Source organism: Tympanuchus pallidicinctus, unplaced genomic scaffold, assembly GCF_026119805.1.
Source record: "Tympanuchus pallidicinctus isolate F22 unplaced genomic scaffold, pur_lepc_1.0 scaffold15, whole genome shotgun sequence".
Lineage (NCBI taxonomy): Eukaryota > Metazoa > Chordata > Aves > Galliformes > Phasianidae > Tympanuchus > Tympanuchus pallidicinctus.
This window is the reverse complement of record NW_026294669.1, coordinates 3,211,092-3,231,163: the sequence shown is the minus strand read 5'-3', so window position 1 is coordinate 3,231,163 and position 20,072 is coordinate 3,211,092. Positions and strand designations below refer to the sequence as shown.

The following is a 20,072-nucleotide window of genomic DNA, read 5'->3' as shown; positions in this document are numbered from 1 at the left end:
CGCAATATGTGTTAGATTACATTAGCTGTGCTTGTGACTCAGATATCAGGCATTATGCATTTTATATAAGGATTTTTTAAAAACTTTGCGTAATTAAGTTCTATAGACTATCAGTGTAGAAGAATTAGTGGAAGATTGTGGAAAGGGCATATAAAGTTAGACACAGGAAGAATTCTGAACTCTCAAGATGCATCTGCTCCTCTTACTCATGGTGTGTTTCCTCTCAAATTCTCTCCAAAGTAATTCTCACCATGTTTGTCTTCAAGTAATTCCCAGGGAATCAAGTAAGAGCTCTTTCTCACAAAAGGGGACTATCATGGTGCTTACTGTATACATTTGAACGTTTCCTTTTTTTATTATTATTATTTTTTTGGCTGCACTTTTTCAGTCTTCAGCCTTTTCCTTTGCATCCCCCAGGCTTTGATCCAAGGAGCAATCAGGTACATTACAGATAAGTTAGATGATGGCTATACTCACCTATCAGAATGGAACGTGAACATATTTAGCAACACGACACTCCTCCACCAGATGTTCTTTCTCTCCTTTCCTAATCTGTGGGGAAAACTTCATATGGATCTGTTTTGTTCATTGATGTTTTAATTTTATTGAGTGCTGTGGGTATTTATGAAAACAGGCAAGGTAGCAGGATCTAAAACTTAAAGCTGAGTACTGCAAGGGATGAGAGTTTCCTGGAACCATAACAATGAGTTCTGCCCCCTGAATGGTGAAACTATGGTGAGGGAGATGTGGGAGATGAGCAGAATCAGAAGGATGCAAACTTTGATACCCAACCCATACAATATTCTGTGCTCATCCTCTTCTTCTCAGCCAAAAAAAACCAACCAAAAACATTCATGCATTCACATTTCTGCAGAAGGAACACACTGTTCCTCTCCACTTGGACGCTTGCACCAGTATTGCATTTTGGATGATACGGTTCTGGAATGGGCACGGGTATCATGTGCCTGCCCACTGCAAGGTGGGAATAGACCACCCTCAATTCACACTGGTTTAAATTATCTCCCACGAAAAATTCAAGGTAGCAACGATAAAAAAATATGATTCAGAGTTAAGTCAGGCAGATTTCTTGCTTGTCAAAATAAATAAATAAATAAAAATAAATAAAAATTATATGTTCCATGGATTGCATTGAGAAAAATACCTAGAATGAATCCATTCTAACTAGCATGATTTTAATTCATTTTACAGTGGACCAGCTTGGTAATGATGCAATGAATTAAAACAGGTTGTCTGAGAGGAAAAATGGATGCTGTTTTGATAAAAAGAGCATTTACAGAAGTGATAGAAGTCTTGAGCCTTATTAGAGCTATTACTCCAATATCTGTTGATTTACTGGTCTTGGAACAAGCCAACCTCTCTTGGGTTCAAGAGCTTAATATTAAGGCACACTTCACTAGTTGTCCTGAGAAACCCACAGATTTAAGAGGAAATCAGTTTTAGCCCCCATCCAAAATGCTGATGCTGAATCAAACAGTGCATGAACTATATTCACAGTTTTAATTAAAAGAAAAACTGACAAATTACTCACATTCTACTGTTCCTAAGATGGTTATCCATTATAGAAAGCAAAATTTTTTTCTAATATACATGCTCTCATACATGAAATGGTTTCTAGATTTATTTTATTATAATTGTAAACTATGGCACAAATGCTTCGTCTTACTTCTTTTAAAATCTTTTCCAATTTCTTAGCAATCCGTCCCTCTACCCTCCACCAACTCTGATCCACAAAGTGATGCATTAAAAAGGGCAAAAAATGTGGGAGATGAGATGACCATTGGAAATAGGTGGAAAAATTAACAATTAAAAGACAAATAATAATATCCTGAAGGAAATTGCTTACTAATTTTTAAGATACAAAGGTTAATCTAAAATGACTACTAGTCCTCAGAAGGTTAACTGCCAAATTAAATAGCAGGGACATACAGTGGTCACTGACTACCTAGGGAAATAAGCTGCTAAATTACTTACTTCAGTTCATGTAACGTACACAGAGATTAGCTCCTCGTGGCTCTGCCTGGCTTTGCCAGGGAAACTCTGCCTGTTGGAAGGTTTTGTCCCCATCCTGTGCTCTGAAGGGTCTGGATTACTGGTGGTCACGGTGGGATAAATGGAGGCAGAAGTAAAGTGGGGAGAGGGGCAAGCTATTGCTCCGTGGGGAATAATAATGATGAAAATCAAGTGACTTCAATTTGTCTTGCATAATGACTTATACATGGGTCGCTGTTGGCTGTGGCATGGTTCCCAAGTTTGGGGCATGGGCTGGGGTCAATCCTGGCAGAAGCAGTGCACCCCAGACCGAAGGACGTCACTCATTGTAAGCAAGCCGAAGGGAATCCAGGACAATGCTGGATGCGTTGGTGTGGACTGTTCTTTTCCCGTTACTCTTTGTTCCATTGTTTTGAGCTGTCAGGATTTGGCAGCCCGGAGGTGGATGTCTCTGCGTAACTTACTGTCCTGGAGTGCTGCTCCAGAGGAGCCTGCAGTGGCCCCAAATGCTCCTATGCTTGCCCCTAACGTTAGGCTGTTTGTAAGGCTGTGTTCTCCATTGGTGCCCCAGTAAAAGCCCCAGTGCAGCTAACCCAGTATGAGTGGTGCTGGTCCCTAGGGTCCATTCTACCTCATCACTCCCATGCATGCATCCTCCACTGCAAGCAGCCCGCATGGCTGGACACCACGCAGGGCATTGCTCAGACCACACTGAATCACGTACCCATGTCCTTTTTACAAAGTACCTTTTGCTACCTGCCAGACCACTGGGCTGGCAAAAATTATTTCTCCCCTCCCTTCAAGAGCGATGGTTTCCTGCTGTTCATCCAAACCATAATAAAACCTTAAATATATACTGTGAAAAATGTTATGCCTACTTAAGCAAGATAGTTGCCTGTAATAGTGAGCCATAAAGCAATCTGAAATGTTTATTGTCTGTTCCCCCAACTGCAGTTTTATTTCTTTCCAGCAGTTTTTCTATCTACAGAATTTTCTCCACGTCAAAAGTTTCAAAAGTAGTTTTTTCCCTTTCCCTGGATACACAGTGATTATTTGCAAGCAGATCCTGCTGCCAGTTGCAGATATGCACATGCATTTTTTCAAAACTTGCAGTTTCTTGAACTTGTCTAGAAAAAAAAAAAAAAGCATTTATATCAATAGAAATCCTTGCTATGATATGCTTTAAAGGGCAACCTGGCATCTGAAGGAGCAGATAACGTAAAACAAGATTCCTTTTGTAAGGACTGAAATAGGAAAAGAATAGAAAAAGGGAAAAGGGAGGAAAAAAAAAAAAAAAAAGGGGGTGGTAAAGATGTTGCTGCTGGATCTCACTCCAGAGACACAATGTGTGTTTCATTGCCACGAACAAACTGTATCCAGGGAACAAGCAAATGAAAAAGTGAGGACAGGAGATATCTTATTTTTGTTGTTTGTTTCCAAAGAGTCCACCCCCACATAGGTCACTTGGAATTCATTTGTCTACATCCTGGACTGCACGTAGGGGAAAAAAAAAATGCCTGGGATCTGAGAAAGAGGAATGCGATAGGGCATGGGAATCACAGCGTCACGGTGGTCACCAGAGCATAGTTTGGCTTGTCTTAAAACAAGCAAGCACCGTCGGACTTCTGTAACACCAGCAAATCGGCCGTGCTATCAGGCTACCTATCTGGGGCTGAATGCCTGAGAAAAAGTGTGTGGGCTTTCAGACGGAGCCTGGGGCATTGCAGGGCTCTCAGAGCTGCTGCTTTCCTCTTGACATCCAGCACTGCTCGCTGACCTCGGCAACAATCCAGTGTACTGTTACAGTTCATTTCAATAATTAAACAGTTCAGGGATGGCAGAGCTTTCTTGTCAATAGAAAACCAGGACTGCAGTTGTGTGTTTTTGGTTTTGTTATTGTTTTTTTTTTTTGTTTTTTTTCTTCTTTCTCTCCCCTTTCCCTCCTCTGAAATCAGAAGTGTTTGTTTTTAATTACATTAGCTAGAGACAATTAATTTCACAATCGGAACAACAAAAAAAAATGTTTTGCGAGAAGGACTGGCAACTGGTAAATGCAATTATTATTGTAGCACATTTTCAAAGGGAGAGATCTCAGCTCCAACAAAGTCATATGTATAAAATTTCAGTCATATAATATAGCCTCAAACAGCAGATTTACTTTGCAAAAGATGGAACTGCTCTCCCATCTGGAGCTCTCTTCTGTTCCTGCCACGTGGACCCATTTGATACCCGCACAGAAGAAACACCAGCCAGCACAACAGGCCACTGCCCATCAGCTGCTCCCAGTAAATGGCTGATGTGTTACTTTAAACTTGCCTTACGTGGAGATGATTAATATTAGCCTCCTTTTAAGTGCTGCCTTGCAACAACAACATTAAAAAAAAAAAAAGAAATTCTCTGTGCAAACAGCAGCATTTACATTTTTGCTGTTTGAGCAAAAATGAAAATAATTCAACTTTATGTCATGGGTGTCTTACAACATGCCCTACAATTAAAAGCCTATTTTTTTGAGGAGCTGGCTGTGCCCCTTTCATTGCCCATCTGGCTCCCTCCCAGCTGCTCCCAGCCCAGCCTGGGGCTGCTTCTTTCTGCTGTCCCCACTGCCTCTCCTCTGTGCTGGGCTGTTTTTTCCTCTGTACATAGCTGTGCTTTGAGATGGGAGTTAGCAAGACTCTGCAGAGTATGTGGAGAAAGTTAGATATCCCATGGCAAAAACCACAGCACTAGGAGGCTGAGCAGCAAAATGCTTCTGTTGAATTGCTAAAGCATCCTAAAAGAGAAGGGGCACTTGGGTGGGCAACTTTTGGCTTGCAGTCCCCCAGGCGTGGTAAGTGGCTTCTTCATAGAGTAGGTCCTACTCCATGTGGTAACAGACATGATTTTATTGTGATTTTCTGGAGGAACTCAACCCTGTGGAGCCCTCACTTTAATCCAGAAACAGGGAGGTGAAGGCCATAGAAGAACAGACATCAATCATTTCTGTCTGTAAAAGTTTTGCTTTATGAGGAGGTAGCTAAATACTTGCTGAGGAAGTCCCAAACATGAAGAAGCAGCATCTCCAGAGCTGGGACTCCTTAGGGGACACAGCTCTGGTGGGATGGAGCTGGTGGTAACATCTACTTCCATCCATTTTTCAAGGCTGCTAAAATATTTTACTTTAAAGCACTGCATAATTTTTTGAAGAACTCTGTTAGTTGCCTGACAAACTCATATGTAAAAGCTAAGGCATCTATGAGCTCTGTTCACAAAGTAGCTAATATATGAGGTTGATTTTCTGTACTAAAGCTCTAAAAGAGGAGTTAAACATGATCATGCTGCACTGATCTACTCTATGGGCAGGTTACCTACTTCCAGTTGGGTTTTGTTTGTTTGTTTGTTTGTTTGTTTGTTTGCTTTTTGGTCTAGATATCTATCTGAACCACCTGGGAGATGGTCTTCCTACTGTTTCCATCTATTTGGCCCAGACCTGTCTTATCATGTGGGAATCTCTAGCCTTTTTTATAGGATGGGGCAGTGTAACTGTGTAGAGGCACAAAGGTAGTTTAAGGACACTTAATTCTTGCTGCCACTTGCTATTACAATTATTGATGAATGCTGTTATTATAGGGAGAGGCCTCTCAGTGTGAAAGCATTTTTGTTATTCTTCAGTCTCTACCATCATATTTTTTGCAGAAGTTACTCATGACAGATGCAACTTTCCTGGCTCCAGAGGTAGTGAAAATAAACCATTACATATTGCAAAAACTTATGAAAACAAAACAACTGGAATTCCCATGCTATGTCTCTGTTCTATCTGTAACGGGCTGATACCAAGCTTCTAAGCTGTTATCCTCAAGGATATTGCACAGTAAGGTACAAAATCTTAGAGTAAAGGTTAAGAAGCAATATGTTCCTAGGAGTAGCAGTAGTGACCCTATAAAGACTTGTTTAAGAATGATTTCAGTGGTCTACTATTTAAATTCCTCTATAATAAAAAGCAAAATAATTAATTTTATTTTCTCTTACCTTCTGTAGGATGCAAAAGAAAATATTGGTTGATACCAGTAACTAATGTTACCAATCGAAATGCTGGTGGTGCATCAGCTGTTCACATAGACTTGCTATATTCTCTTTTTCTGCTGCAGATCTCTAACTCAGTTCATAGAAAAAGATGAGAACTGCCTGAATGTGTTACAAACTGCAATGTGGAGAAGAATATTAGTCTCCTTAGGTATGACATTGACAAGGAGTATTGAGCCTACTCCCATCAATGTCACTGGTAGGCTCAGACCCTCTGAATTCTGGTTGTCCTCCTAAAGTAACACAGACATAGTGGACTGGGAAGCAAGAAGTTTATATTTAGATAGCTGCTTCTTTTGGAGCCAATTGCAAACCTAATGACATGATTACAGCACTGAAAAGTGATCTAAAGTAATAAAACGGAGGATATTTACTGTGAGGACAGTTGTGTTTTGTTGTATGCTTAAGAGAAAGAACATGTTTGGCTAAGATACTTCTAACACATGGCGTGTTTTTTTTTCCTCCTTTCTTTTTCTTTTTCTTTTTTTTTTTTTTTAGCACGTAAAGGTTTCCAAACAGAGTGACTCATGAGTACAGCACTCCCATTCCTGTTTCATTAGCTGCCTCACTACATAGGCACTGAATTGCTGGGAACACAGGATCTTTTACAAACTTATTGCTGCTGCTTCTTCACCAGCAACTTGAACTTTTTGGTGCTTCAGATTCATTACATTTTCATTCTTTTCTGCCTTCCTGGTTAAAGATGTGATTTCTACCCATGGGAGGCTCTTATTGTTTGACTAAGGGAAGTAGGCCAGGTAGGGATATAGAAATTCTACAGTCAGAGAACTTCTGGTTTTTAGGTCCCCCATCTCTTCTGCTTTCCTTATTCCTTTTCAAAAACTTAACTAATTGCTTACTGATACAATTGAGGTTTCCTGACTCCATGATTCATGCAATTCTCTGTTGTTTAAAAACTTTTTAATTTACATGGGAAATCTGTGTATGACTAATTCATACCACTTGATTTCGTTTTTTCCTTTTTCCTCCTGTTTCCTTTTTAGCTTGCTCTTTAGCTGGAATGTTTTCTCCTTTGTATTATTAACTGACTGATGCATTAACTAGCAAGCAGTGATCCTGTTCTCCTGAAGCTTCAACTCAACAGAATGCACTATCCTCTGTATTTCAGAGCAAGCTCTCCCAGCCCTCTCTACCATGACATTACTGCTTCATCCTGGGAATAATTCACCTGATGCACCCTGAGACCATGCTGCCTTTTTCACAGGGTTATGCTAATAGTGAAAATTAACAGCTAATAAACTCAGTTCTTCCTGTTGCTTCCCACTTGTGTTGGGTAAAATGAAATTTAATAAGTTTATGAACCACATCATAGTTCATAAAAGTTTTTGTATTTTTTTCACGTATCTCTGATTTTTCTACTTCTGTCTGAAAGCAAGGGAACAAAATCTCTCCCCTGCAATCTATATATTGGAGCTCCTTCTTCAGGTGAAATGGTCACTTGGTTAAAGAAATGTTTACCTGAAGTGGGGACAGTTGATGGAAATCTCTGCTACCCTTTCTTCCAAGATATTTTCTGGAATCTGAGTCCATGTTAAACTGGCAGTAGCTTCACCCATCAGTCCAGGAGGCAGGATAAAGCAGTAGTTTCAATGTTTTCTTCTTCTGCTCCCATGTGTGTGTCTTCCATCAAGGGCTGTGAAATGCATAAAGCTCTTCCTTGTGGAAAGAGGGATTTCTCCTGCTCCTGCAGGCATAGCACTTCTCTGGTCCTTTTTCCCTAAGCTGAGATGAACTCGCTGTTGTTTCTTCTTAGTATCTCCCAAGTGCATCTGTAGAAAATTGGTAGAAGGTGTTCTCCAAAGGTGAAGAAAAATGTCGCAGGCAAAATGTGGAGCTGAGATTTTGGTTTACATGACCGTCAGCTGTAGACGGACATAAAATTCACTTTTATCTCCCCACCATCAAAAATGTAAGAGAACTTATGCATTTTTGCTGTTTAGATGGAACAATCTGTAAAAAGGAATAATTGGATCTTGAGGAGAGATTGTAGAATTTGGTTTAGAATAATGCAGTAAAACTAAAACAGTGGAATTTAATGAGGGAATTTCCTCTTTTTATTAAGCTTTTCAGATTCCAGAGCTCCAGATAAAGATCTAGGTGTTTTGCTGTTTGCTTTATCTGAAATCAAAAAGCAGCTTTTAAACCACAGTTATGGTGATAGACACCTGCATAAACTCCTCTTGTATTAACTCCAAACTGTGTTAGCACTGAACAGCATAAACATCCCTCATCCATTAGCTAATTCTGCTACAGTTGACTCTTGATTTCACAAGAAAATAAATTAACTGAACATAAATATCTTGAATTGAAAACAAACCATGGTAGTAAAAAAGAAATAAAAAATAAAATTACAATGAAACAAAACGAAATACATTAAAGTTAGAGTAAGTGGTTATCTGAATCAGCATAAAGGAATCCATACACAACTGCTGGATGGTGTAGTTCAGTGGAGGATGCCTGAATATAGCTACAGTGATGTCTTTCCAAGGGAGCCATGTCTCTGGTGCCATACTGGTAATTCTTTCCTGGCAGTATTTTCCAAAATTGTGGTGCTAATATCTGACTCAGAGGAAAAAACATTCAAAAGATAAGTGAAAGACCTTCTGTGGGTTGTACCCTCAGATCAGGTGAAGGGCTCTGTTGCTCAGTGGTTATGTGTGAGGATTCAGGCTCACTTCTCACGTTGTCATGCATTGCTTTCACTATGCAGAGTGAAAATGACTATGTGGAAAGGAGATGGGAGATTAATACCCAGGAAAGTTCATTCTTGCCTCACACTAGTTTTGCTTCACTGTACATTATGAGGTGAGATTGGCTAGCTGTACAGTGAGTTGAGCATCCATCCCTTCCATAACATTCTACACACTCCAAAAAAAAAAAAGCAGCAGTGAATCTGCTGATGCAAAGCTCACAAAAAGTTAATGATGAAGGACCAGTCTTCCTTTGCTATTGCTTAGGTTATTTTCCTTGGTCTTGGTCTTTTACATGAAAAATATTATTCAGCAGTGAATAAATGGATTACTCTATTACATTTGCTCACCTTCAATCTCTTACTCTCTAAAAGATACTTAAAATTTCTCCTCACTGTTATTTTTCTACCTTGCCAATATTCAATTGCTGTATGGACAACTGTTCATAGTAAAGAGTTTTAACATTTTTACTTTAGTTGCCAGTGTGAATTCTAGTGGCTAATATGCTTGATTTTATTTGCAGATGAGATGTGAGCTTTGGCTGCCCTGGGTAAGTCACCTCCTGCATACTTGGATGTCAATGGATTAATACTGAGTGGGTTAAATTTGACTTTCAGGTCTCCTAATTTGCTATTTACTCTTGTGCATTTGGCTGGACCAGGCTCTGAGCATCCAGATGGAGCTATAGGTGTCCCTCTTCATTGCAGGAGAGTTGGACTAGACAACATTTAATGGTCTCTTGCAACACAAACTATTCTGATTTAATGATTTTTAATTACCTGATTGGAAATTCTCTAAGAAAGTGAGTTTTGAATAAGTTTCAACATTCTTGGAGAAAAGTGTCTTCTCCCCATCTCACCTAATATTTGCTTCCAGTTGAAGACCAGCTCCTCTGCTGTCACCTTGAGTCTCTCCTTCCTTGGAGTGGACATTCTCCCCAATGGGGCTCCAGCTATAGATTTCAGTATAGCAACAAATTGCTTAAGCAAGATTGCCCTCTCTTTAAACCTCAACAAGGCCTTGCAACCGATGCCACATTATATCTCCCAGACTTCACATCACTGTGAGTGCCACAAGCTTTGCTAAACCCCACAGTGCATGTGAGCCACAGCTCCGTGCCTCTGTGCAGGGAGAAGTCCTCTCCGTTATGGGATATAGCTAATTGCACCATGCAATTGGTTCCCTTACATGCTTTTGGAGGTAAATTTTTCAGTTTTACATTTGCTATCTGACTGGCTGTAGTTTTGAAAATTAATTTGGATGTTAACTAATATCTGGTTCATATCCTTGAGGATTAATAAAGATTGAGTTACTTATGAATAGGTATTCCCAAGTTTTATATAGCAATTGTTTAAAATACTTGAAACTACATCCTTAATAAATGTGTTTGAATTCCAGCAAGTAAATACTTCTTATGCTGCTTCTGATAGTTTTGACCCAGTTGACTAAAGAAAGAAAGAAGGAAAGAAAAAAAGAAAAACAGCCAAGAAAAATGATCCAAGATACAAAATGTAAAGATGTCTGAACAGTATTGAATATTAAAGGCAGCCATCCTATCAGCATTGATACAAATATATATGAATCTGGAAGATTTTGGCAATCTCTTCAGAATCCCCAGATGGTATTGGTTGCAGGCATTGCTGAGAGGAACTAAATAGTCTTTCAGATCAACACACAGGCATGGGAGTTCCTATGCATTTGTTGTTGACAGTATTGGTAAAAGTGCAGCTATAAAGTTTAGTAAAATTTTTGCTTTTTGTAATCATGGGCTTACCTGGGTCAAGAACATTAGTCATGGATATTTGTTACAAACTGCAAGCTCATAAAAGACAGCATATGGCAGCCCTGAATTTCTTGCTATATGAAGTTAAATTCACAGTAATAGCATCTGTGCAGAATTTAGGATCCCAACAATTAGAGTGAGGTCAATGTAAGTAAGGCAACAATTGCTGGAATTCTGTAAGTCTGTGAAATAGGTGCAAAATAAGCAAACAGTTTCTTATTAAAAATAATAATAATAATATATATATATATAAACAGTTAACTGTGGTGTGAACGTTAAGTGCTCAATATTGAAGTCCAAAAGGAGTGCTGTAATATTGTGGGTTATGTTACTGACTGTAATGCACGAGCGGGGGTGCATATGGAGCACAATCTTTTTTGCTTTTTGTTGCTGATATAACAAATAATGAGTAATATCCACTGCGTAGGACCAACTAATAAAGTTATTCTCTGCTCAGATTCCTGAATGTTTATAAATGAGGCAAGGAAAGGAAACAGGCAATATTTCTGGAGAGCACAGAATATCAGGATAGCTGAGACATTTGGGTCCCTCTGGTCCAAGTCCTTCTCAATCAGGGTGGCCAGGACCATGCCCAGATAGCTTATAAAGATCTCCAGGGAGCAGACTCCATAATCTCTCTGGGCAGCCTTTGCTAGTGCTAGATCACATGTTCATTGAATCCTGAGTTGGAAGGGGCTCACAAGGACTGTTGAGTCCAACTCCTGGCTCCACACAGGACCACCCAAAATTTAAACTGTAGTTCTGAGACATTTGCAGCTTTGCTTCAGTACCAGAATCTTACTTTCAGATTTATGCTCTCTTTTCTGATTTTTCAACAATTTTAATGTACAGCACTTCCACCATGCCTTAGGTTCTAGATTTGGATTTTTCTTAACCTGTGATGTAATTTTCCCAAAGCTGTGTAAGATCTTTGACTTGCTGAAGTTTTAGTTGTGTACAACAGCATATGGAGAGAGTACAAATGCAAGCAGTGAGCACAGTCAAAATAACTGGGGGTCAATCCAGTGCTGTGCTTATCCTTTGCTTTGGGCCAGTTTGTCTGTACTATCCTAGCTAGAAACTGAAGTTCAACTTGCTGATGGAAGTAAAGGTAATGACTGAGCCATGCGGTTTTAAAAGGTGGAGTTTAGTGGGTGATTATCCAAATCTAGAAGTAAATTTGGTTTTGAAGCAACAGGAATTGAAAAAGGTGAAAATTCCTACAGTATGACTTTTTCTTGAGCCTTCTATGTGGTTTTAGTGGTATGTGGTCCTCAGGTCGCTGTATTTTGTGGTTCAACTATCTGGTGTCTGCTATCTCTATGACATGCGCTACTCTAAAATGAAAAAACAAAAACAAAAGATAAAAAATACTCCCACAAGAGGCACAGTACAGAGGGAATATATATTTTTTTCACCTGCTTGTGTTTTTCTCACCTCATAATTGTGGTTTCTGTTGATGCCTCTCAACAACGATGCAGTGAATGTCTGTAGCAGTGGGAATCACTGCAGCCAGGTGGTGAATGGGAAAGAAGGGGAGAAGATTTTTTGCTTAGCTGTGAGGCTGGAGACAAGGAAACCTGTACTTATGTTATCCATGCAATGAGGATAGTATAAAATAGAATTGCCAAACATAAATAATTCTGCAAATAGAAAGAAACAGCAACAGGGCCATCCAGGGAAATCCAAACCCAGGACAAAACATAGACATCACGTAAAGCTGGAACTAAAACCACGTGAATAGGGAAGGGTGTTTTTTCAGAGGGAATAATCAATTAAAAATAGACCTAGAATATATAGTATTTTATTCTGTGGATATAGATTGGAATAGTATTGGTAAAGAAAACTGTCATATCATTTGTGAAACCTGCTGCACTACCACGTTACCCACCAAATCACATATTTCCAGGGCATTAAGCTGACTGAATGCGTTGCATATATACTTGTGATTTAATCATAGCATATTCTATTTTAAAATCAAGAAAAATATAGGCAGGAATACTCACTAGAAGCAGAAGCTGGGCAAGAAAATAAACATAAATACAATCATAAACAATGGAAGAATATTGATTATCTTTAAACTGATGCGTTTATCAGCGTCATTTTTTTTTTTTTACTTTAAAGGAAGCTCTCAGTTGGCAGCTCAGTGCACTGGTCATTCACTTAAACATGACAATTTAGTGTCTTCTGGCATTAGGTCAAGCACCAGTAAAACTCTAGAAATACCTTATCTGTAACCTGAAGTTATAGATAGTTTGAGAAGTTTGGCTCAAAATTTGAAACAATAAGTACATTTCAAAGATGAGCTGCTTTTTTTTTTTACTCTCATAAGGAATGTAATGTCTTATTTACAGGAACCTTCAATGTTTCTGGCTTGTACTCATAGCATCTTGTGCAGTTAAGACCCTGAGTTTCATAAGCAAGGAGAAAGACCTTTTCTTGCTTGGGAATCATCCAAGGAAAAATTGGTAGGCTATGGAAGTTTGCAGGAAAGCAAAGAAGTAGGTGACAATGCTCTTTTGACTGTACTTCCCAGCCAAGGTAATATCATATTTCTTGGAATATGATACCAAGGAACTTGCAAATGAGGAATTATCTGATGGATTTACAATCTGGAAACATTTTACCCCCCAAAATCCTGATTTGCCAAAAGCAAGTCATTAAAAGGAAATGTCTTTTTTTTTTTTTTTTTTTCCAGGCAGATTCTCCTGTGAGCCTGTGGATTTAGTTTCTACAGAGCTCAGCCACCTGCACCAGTCAGTGATGGGGCCTTCTCAAAGAAATGGTTCTAAATTTACCCAGTGTTGAGTTAGCATACTCCAAGAGGAACCCACCAGTTACAGAGGGCTGCATATTACTGGTCCAGAAGCAATTTCAGTGTCAAAACTGCTCCAGGAACAAGGTACACCTGGGAATGGTTGAGCAAAATGATAGTCACAACTGCCACCTCTCATGATGTTCCACTTGTTTACTTGTTATTAGTGAGTAGCACGTGGCCTGCAGGAGTCCACAGGCAACCACTTCCAAATCCCTAGACATGCTGCATTGCACAGCTCTTGCTCTTCTTTTATTTTTTTCTTTCCAAACAAGGTTTTTTTAGCTTTTGACATTTTAGGAGAAATTTAGAAAAGAAAAAACGGACAGAGATCTATTCTGATTTATGACAAAATAAAGATAAACTTCTGCAAGAAGTAAGCAATCAAAAACTAGCTACAGTTGTAATAACCAGAACTTTATGTATTTGTGCCCATAAAGAGATAACAGAGTGGCATTGTCTATCTATGAGCAGAAAACAGTGGTTTTCTAAGCTTAATCTCATAATTATGCACTTTCCATGTGAGTTAATAATTGTATCTCATTTCCACCCTAAAGATGATGGTCTTGGTGGATAGCGCTGCTCACTATGTTCATTTGCTGAGTGTTGGTTAGTTATTACTCATGAGGATGTTGTTCCAAAGGAGCTAAGGTCTGGCTGTGGCTAAAGGAGATGTACTCGAAGTGGTAATCAACCTTTTAATGCCAGTGGTAAAAATGCCACGTGAAGGCATGCAACTCCTTGAGGACTACATGACTCTCCATACTGCCTTGGCGCTGTGTGGACACCATTGGTACTCACAGTGCACCCCAGATCTTACCTACACTCTGCTCTGTATCAGGACTCATTTTGATCTCATTTCAGAGGTGAATATACTGTGGGACTGTAAAGAGCTGTGCTGGATCAGAAATGGAAAACATAACCATAGCCAGCAGCAGCTGGATACAAGAATTTCAGCTGGATGTTGCACAAAAAGTTGTACTCTTAGGTTTGTGGTAGAAGAGTTCTCCAAGGTGTAGGATGACCTCAGAAATGTTCTTATTCTTGCGCAGCTTTTGTTTGCTTGTTATCTCTGAAAAGAGGGAAATAAGAATTTCCAGATTTGTTTTTTTTTTTTTTTTTCTGCAAAAACAAAATGTCACAGTGCCCTTTTTAGAAGATACATTCCTGACTTCCTTGTTACTCAAAACGAGATCAACCTGTGTGGCCTTGAGTGGACTAGGAGACGGGCATATTTTTTATTGCCGATTCCAACTCATAAATTCTTAACTTGCTTAGAATTTGCCAGATTAAATGAAAAGATTCTGTAATTAGGGATTTATTAAAACATGGATCCTTGACCTGATAGAATATAATAACTCATTTGTTTCAAATAAGACCTATTTAATTGTTCCATCGCTGGCCTGAACATTTCGTGCTGAGGCTTTGAACCCTCTCCATTCTGCGCAGTCCCGCATGTTCTCCAAATCCACTTGCAAAAAGCAAAATGCTCTGTGAAATTCTTGATCCCCAAGCCACTATGCAGGCAGAAGCCCCTAAAACAAAAATGTGTCATTGTAATTAAAAATTAAAGTCCTGAAAGCCCTTATTATTCAACGCTACAAAGCAAAGACTATGGAAATACTATTTTTATGCATGCGGCTCTGTTTTAATTTTTTTTTTTTTTTTTGTGAGCAACCCTCCTTCTCCATATCTTTAAAAACAATAGTTATTGATTTACAATCATATAAATAAGGCTGTAAAATCTTGTAACACAGAGCTATAAATAGATATTTGAAAAAAATATGAAAATTGCTCCCAAGTCAAGTCCATATATGGCACTAGTCAGCAGAGAGCCATTTTACGGAGACATATAAACTGCAGAAAATAATTTCTATTGAAAATGCAAAGAAATCTGAAACTAAGCACTGCCACAAACAATGCAGCCATAATTAAGGAATTACCCACTCCTTCTCCTCATCTTTGAAATAAGCCTTCTCCTTTATTTAATTGGTTAGATACAGAAAGCGTATTACTATATTTGGGTCCTGTTTCCCTAGTATAAGAATAGTCCTACAAGGAATTCCCAGTTAGAGTGAGGCAGTTCTACAACATATTAAAAAAAAATACCACAGGAAAGTGTTATCCAATGGGCAGATGTTAACTTAAAGTGCACATTGTTTGGAAAAGGAGTTAATTAACAACTTATTAATTGGATAGAAAGTCTGAAACTGTTGTACTTCTAGCAAATACATAATTTTCTTCAAGTATTATTAAAGCGTTTTTGTTGTACCTATTAAAGATTCTTGTCTCTAAGTTAATTTCATTATGCTAATAAGCTATCATCGTTACAGAACCTAAGCTTTGATCCATGTTAATTGTCGTGATCTTCAAAGACAAAGTCACCACTTACTTTAAATGAATTTTACATCTTTTTAAAGAATCACACGGAAATTAGGGGAAGTAATTAATTTTTTATTATGTGTCTCAATATTTTTAAGGGAGGAAGTCAATGGTATTGGCTAGAATTCATTTTAACATTTAACTAGGGAAAACAGCATGAGGCAAAAAAACGTTCAGATGCAAAAGATTAAAGAAAATTTGAAACTGGGACCTAATTTGTCTTGATAAACTTTGGTGTTTAATATGCTTCTTTTGTTCTCTGTGTGAAACTGCAGGGTTTTGATTTGTAAAAACTTTTTGAAGAATTAATTCTGTCTAATTTTTATTCCTTTCTTTGCTTTCCTTTCACTGTAAGACAGAGGAGATGACCTTCAAACCATAACACTTTAAATATCTATGAATATACAAGGTTAAATCTACTAGAGGTCTGAGATTAGCTGCTATATACTTGCAAAATATGTACCTTTTGCAGCAATTTTTATCTTTTAATGAATGATAACAAGCTCACATCAACCCTACAAGTTTTTAAAATATAATGGAATATGTGTAGCAAGTGATCTATTCCTCTTTCCTATAAGTGTTGGTTACTTTAACCCTCTGATGCTTTTCAAGGCTCAGTTCTGTATCAACAGGGTATTTTTTGGATTTGGGATCAGGACCTAATGTCAGTATTATCAGCCAACCTATGACTGCCAATTTATAGTTTACCCAAATTCTCCCTTATCTTTTCCAGATTTTTCTCTTGTTTCGATTCAAGATGAACATCTTCTAAATATGATTTTTCTTTTAAAGGAAGTTTCCTGTCTGTTTTCCAACATTTAAAATCTCACTGAAATGGAAGTCCTGGAGTACGAGCATCCTTTCGTATTTGCAGTGAAAAACAGAGCCTTTTTATATGGCAGTGGACAAAAGTATATTAAGGATAGAGGAAGTGATTGAAATCAAAAGCCAGATTACTAACTTCATTCTCTCTAGTTAGCAGCACGCAAGTACTGTAAATGCAAGTAAACATCAAGTTTCAACTGAGCCTGGATGGTCGGATTTCTGCAGCAGACAGGTGGTGAGCTCATCGCGAGGATTTTTCAGCATTAATGTTGTACTCATTTAGACTAACACCAGGCTTGAGTGACCCTCATCTGGATTTAACCTATGACCTGTCAATCCAGAGACATGCTCTCAGACCTCAACAGTTTTGCTTTTCCGTGTTTTTTATTTCTTTTTTTAAGCATAGATGACTTTAATCATTAAGCAGCTTTCATAAGCAGAACATATACAAGCGCTACTCGGTGCTCTTTGATTTGTAATCTAGGTTTTTGCCCATTTAATCCCCAGTGTCTAAGTGAATTCCGCTGAAGTTCAGAATTCTTTGATTGAGCACGTAGTGATTGGGTAAAGGATTGCATTGCTTCTCTGTCTGCTTTTACACTTTCTGTGACAGAGCTTTTTTGTGCAAAAACGTCCACTGCGCGGTATCGTTTATTTTTTCCCTTTTGTCTGCTTGTCTATTATCTGGTTGTTCCTTTTGCTCCTTTTTATTATAGTATTTGGCTACTGGTTTCATGCCCAAAGGAGAAATTTCCGATGAAGCAAGATTTGATTTGGTTTTGATTTTTTTTTTTTTCCTGATGCTAATTTTAGATACGTTTTGATGTAGAACATTTGTTCTTTAATATTGATGACCTTTTTCAAAAGCACAGGTTATTCCAGACCCTGGGTATGACATAAAGGGTCAAGCTGTCCTGTTGTACAGAGAAGCCAGAGCCACCTCAACGCTTTGTGAAATCCCAAAGTGCCCTCCCTTGCCTGAACAATTTGAAGGTACAATTCTCCTTAGTGCATATTTTTCTTAACAATGACAACACTTTGTGAATGTTTATGTGAAAACACAATTCAGAAGTACTCAATCCCAGCTGCACTGAGCTTGTCAAGTGAGTCATTTTTTCACCTGGCAGTATGATGTTGTAAAGCTCAGTTATCTTAACTAATCCTGGCTAAAACGCAAAATTCTGTTTTGTACAAAAATTCCTGGCCAGCTCTAATCTTAACCTCTTGCCTATTTGTAGCTTCTAAATCGATGTCACAGTTGTAATAGCTTTGAAAACCCATATGTTTGTAAACTATAGAAACCTTGATATTCCAGGAGATGAAGACAAGAATTACATCTCTTGGCAGTGGTGCTTTCAGCTCAGTTTCAGCTAATGTTGGCTCCTCATTTTTATGCCTGTATACTACGCCAAATCTTCCTTATCTATGCAAACATATTAACACTGACTTCACTAATGCTGTGATGCATCAGCCTCTTATCTTCAGTTTTGACCGTAATGTTACATAATAACTTTCAAAATGCATTTCTTGATAGTTCAGTGCGGCCGCCTTTGGTTTCCCAACTCTTTTCTGAGAGCTGCCTCTCCTACCCACTGACTAAATTAGCTTCTCACTGCTCCCAGCCAGCTAAGGCAGAAAGGTTGCCAAATAGTTTCCTGCTCCAGAGACCCTCTGCATCCCTTCTGTGTCACGGCCCATGACCCTGTAGCTCTAGTGTTTTTCAAAGGTATATTTATCCCATTACAATAAACTTACATTATTTGGCTTTCATGATGCAACCCCAGATCTTTCCAAAGTTGCCCTAAACCTCCACTCATGCTATTTTTCACAGTCTGCCATCAGACAGCGTTCAGTATCTTCTTAAACCAAATGTGTAATATATTAACACGTAAAAAACAACCAGAATGATGCCCTAAAATACCATTTATAAATTCTTATAGCTATTTACAATACTGCCTGTTAGGGCTATTAATGCAAAAGAATATTTGTCATCAGTTGTATCTGGCTAAAAGTCCTCCTTAAGGAGTTTCATAACATACTCCTTTGCAGCGTATTATTGCCTTAATTATTTTTTGGCCTAGGCACAAATGCACAGTTCCATCTCTCTCCCCATCATGTCCAAAGACTGTGCACATTCTGTTCATTCCATCTCTCAAAATAAAAAACCTAAAAAGACTCTCCTTTAGCTATTAAGGAAAGGCTGAGAAAACTTTCATAAGCGTGGCTATTATGTACACCAAGAACTTTCTTATTAATGGAAGATGTCCTCGAGCTCTCTACTATTGTTCTGAGGTCTTCCCCTCACCCAGACTGGCTTCTTAGCATTCCTACAACAGCTCTGTTCCTCGCAGCACCCGAGAAGTCAACATCCCCCATCCCATCAATGGACTGCAGCCAGCAAACACAGAAAACGCAGTCGAGTTCTTAAACCTTCCCGGTTCCCATTTATGAAGCCACAAACATGAAACATGTGAAAACATGTTAGGGTTTCTGTGCCCTTTACATGAAAATTGCAGGTTGTAGGGTAATCAAAGAACTCATTAGGCTTCTCATGGCTGAGGTGGCTGGTTAACAGTCTCACAGAAATACAAGGGAAGCCATGGGGTGAAGGGCTGTGGGAGGCTGACTCTCCCGAATGTTCTGCGTTTAGTCTGATCTGGCTGGAAAGGACTGTAGAAACCTTGGAAATCAGTGAGTTGTTGTAGTCAATGAGATGGCATAGTATTTAGGAATAGTCCCTACTGCAAAATTTTCATATCACAACTTTTCAGTTCTTCTTTCTTTTTCCTCTCAGCTATTAAAAATTCCACTTTTAATGCAAAGCAGAGCTGGTGTTCTGTGACCACCCTACAAGCACAGTGATCTGTAGTTCAGTTATAGGAAATCATTCCCTTTAAACTAGAGACTGAGAACATGATCCAAAACAGGATTCCAGTATTCCACCACCCAGATGACAACTAGATTGCCCTGCCCCTTTTATGCTCCAAAAGAAAACCAAAAATACCCCAATTTTCCAACACAGTAGTGAGAGGATATAAATTAAATGGAGTCAGGGAGAAATCTCAGATGCTTACTGAAGATGATCTGTGTGGATAGATGCAGACTTAGTCTGAATCTCAGTGTGTGCAAAAGGTCTGTAACGAAGACACATCTTGGTCACCTTCACAGCAGCATGTCAATGAGACCTTATACTTATGGCTAGGTTCTTGCTGGATGGATTCTTGTAGAACTTAACATTTTTTGTTTTGTAATCTGTGACTATATAACCAGATAACTGAGTATTTGCCTTTTTATATATCTCTCAGAAAAGTAATGACTTTCTGAGAAAAGCTCTTCAATTTTCCTGTTTTCCAGAGCAGTTGCTCGTGAAAAAAGAAGTTCGACTCAAAACTTACTGTGGGAATGTTATTCAAACACTGGTTAAATGCCAGAATGTGTTGGGAAGAAAGAGTTTCCAGAAAAATATCACCCTGATTAAAACCTGATT

General features: G+C 38.6%; 1 long non-coding RNA gene across 3 annotated transcripts in view; it reads left to right on the top strand.

The window, feature by feature from the left end:
• The window catches only part of LOC128077220 (uncharacterized), a 28,868-nt gene that overhangs the window by 5,035 nt on the left and 3,761 nt on the right, over nt 1-20,072 (top strand). For 2 of the 3 annotated variants that reach the window (XR_008204887.1, XR_008204885.1), the window contains exons 4-5: nt 9,304-9,330; nt 13,262-17,578. This is a non-coding gene — a long non-coding RNA (uncharacterized LOC128077220). The remainder of the gene's footprint in view (nt 1-9,303; nt 9,331-13,261; nt 17,579-20,072) is intronic. The other variant, XR_008204886.1, reaches the window with a different exon arrangement.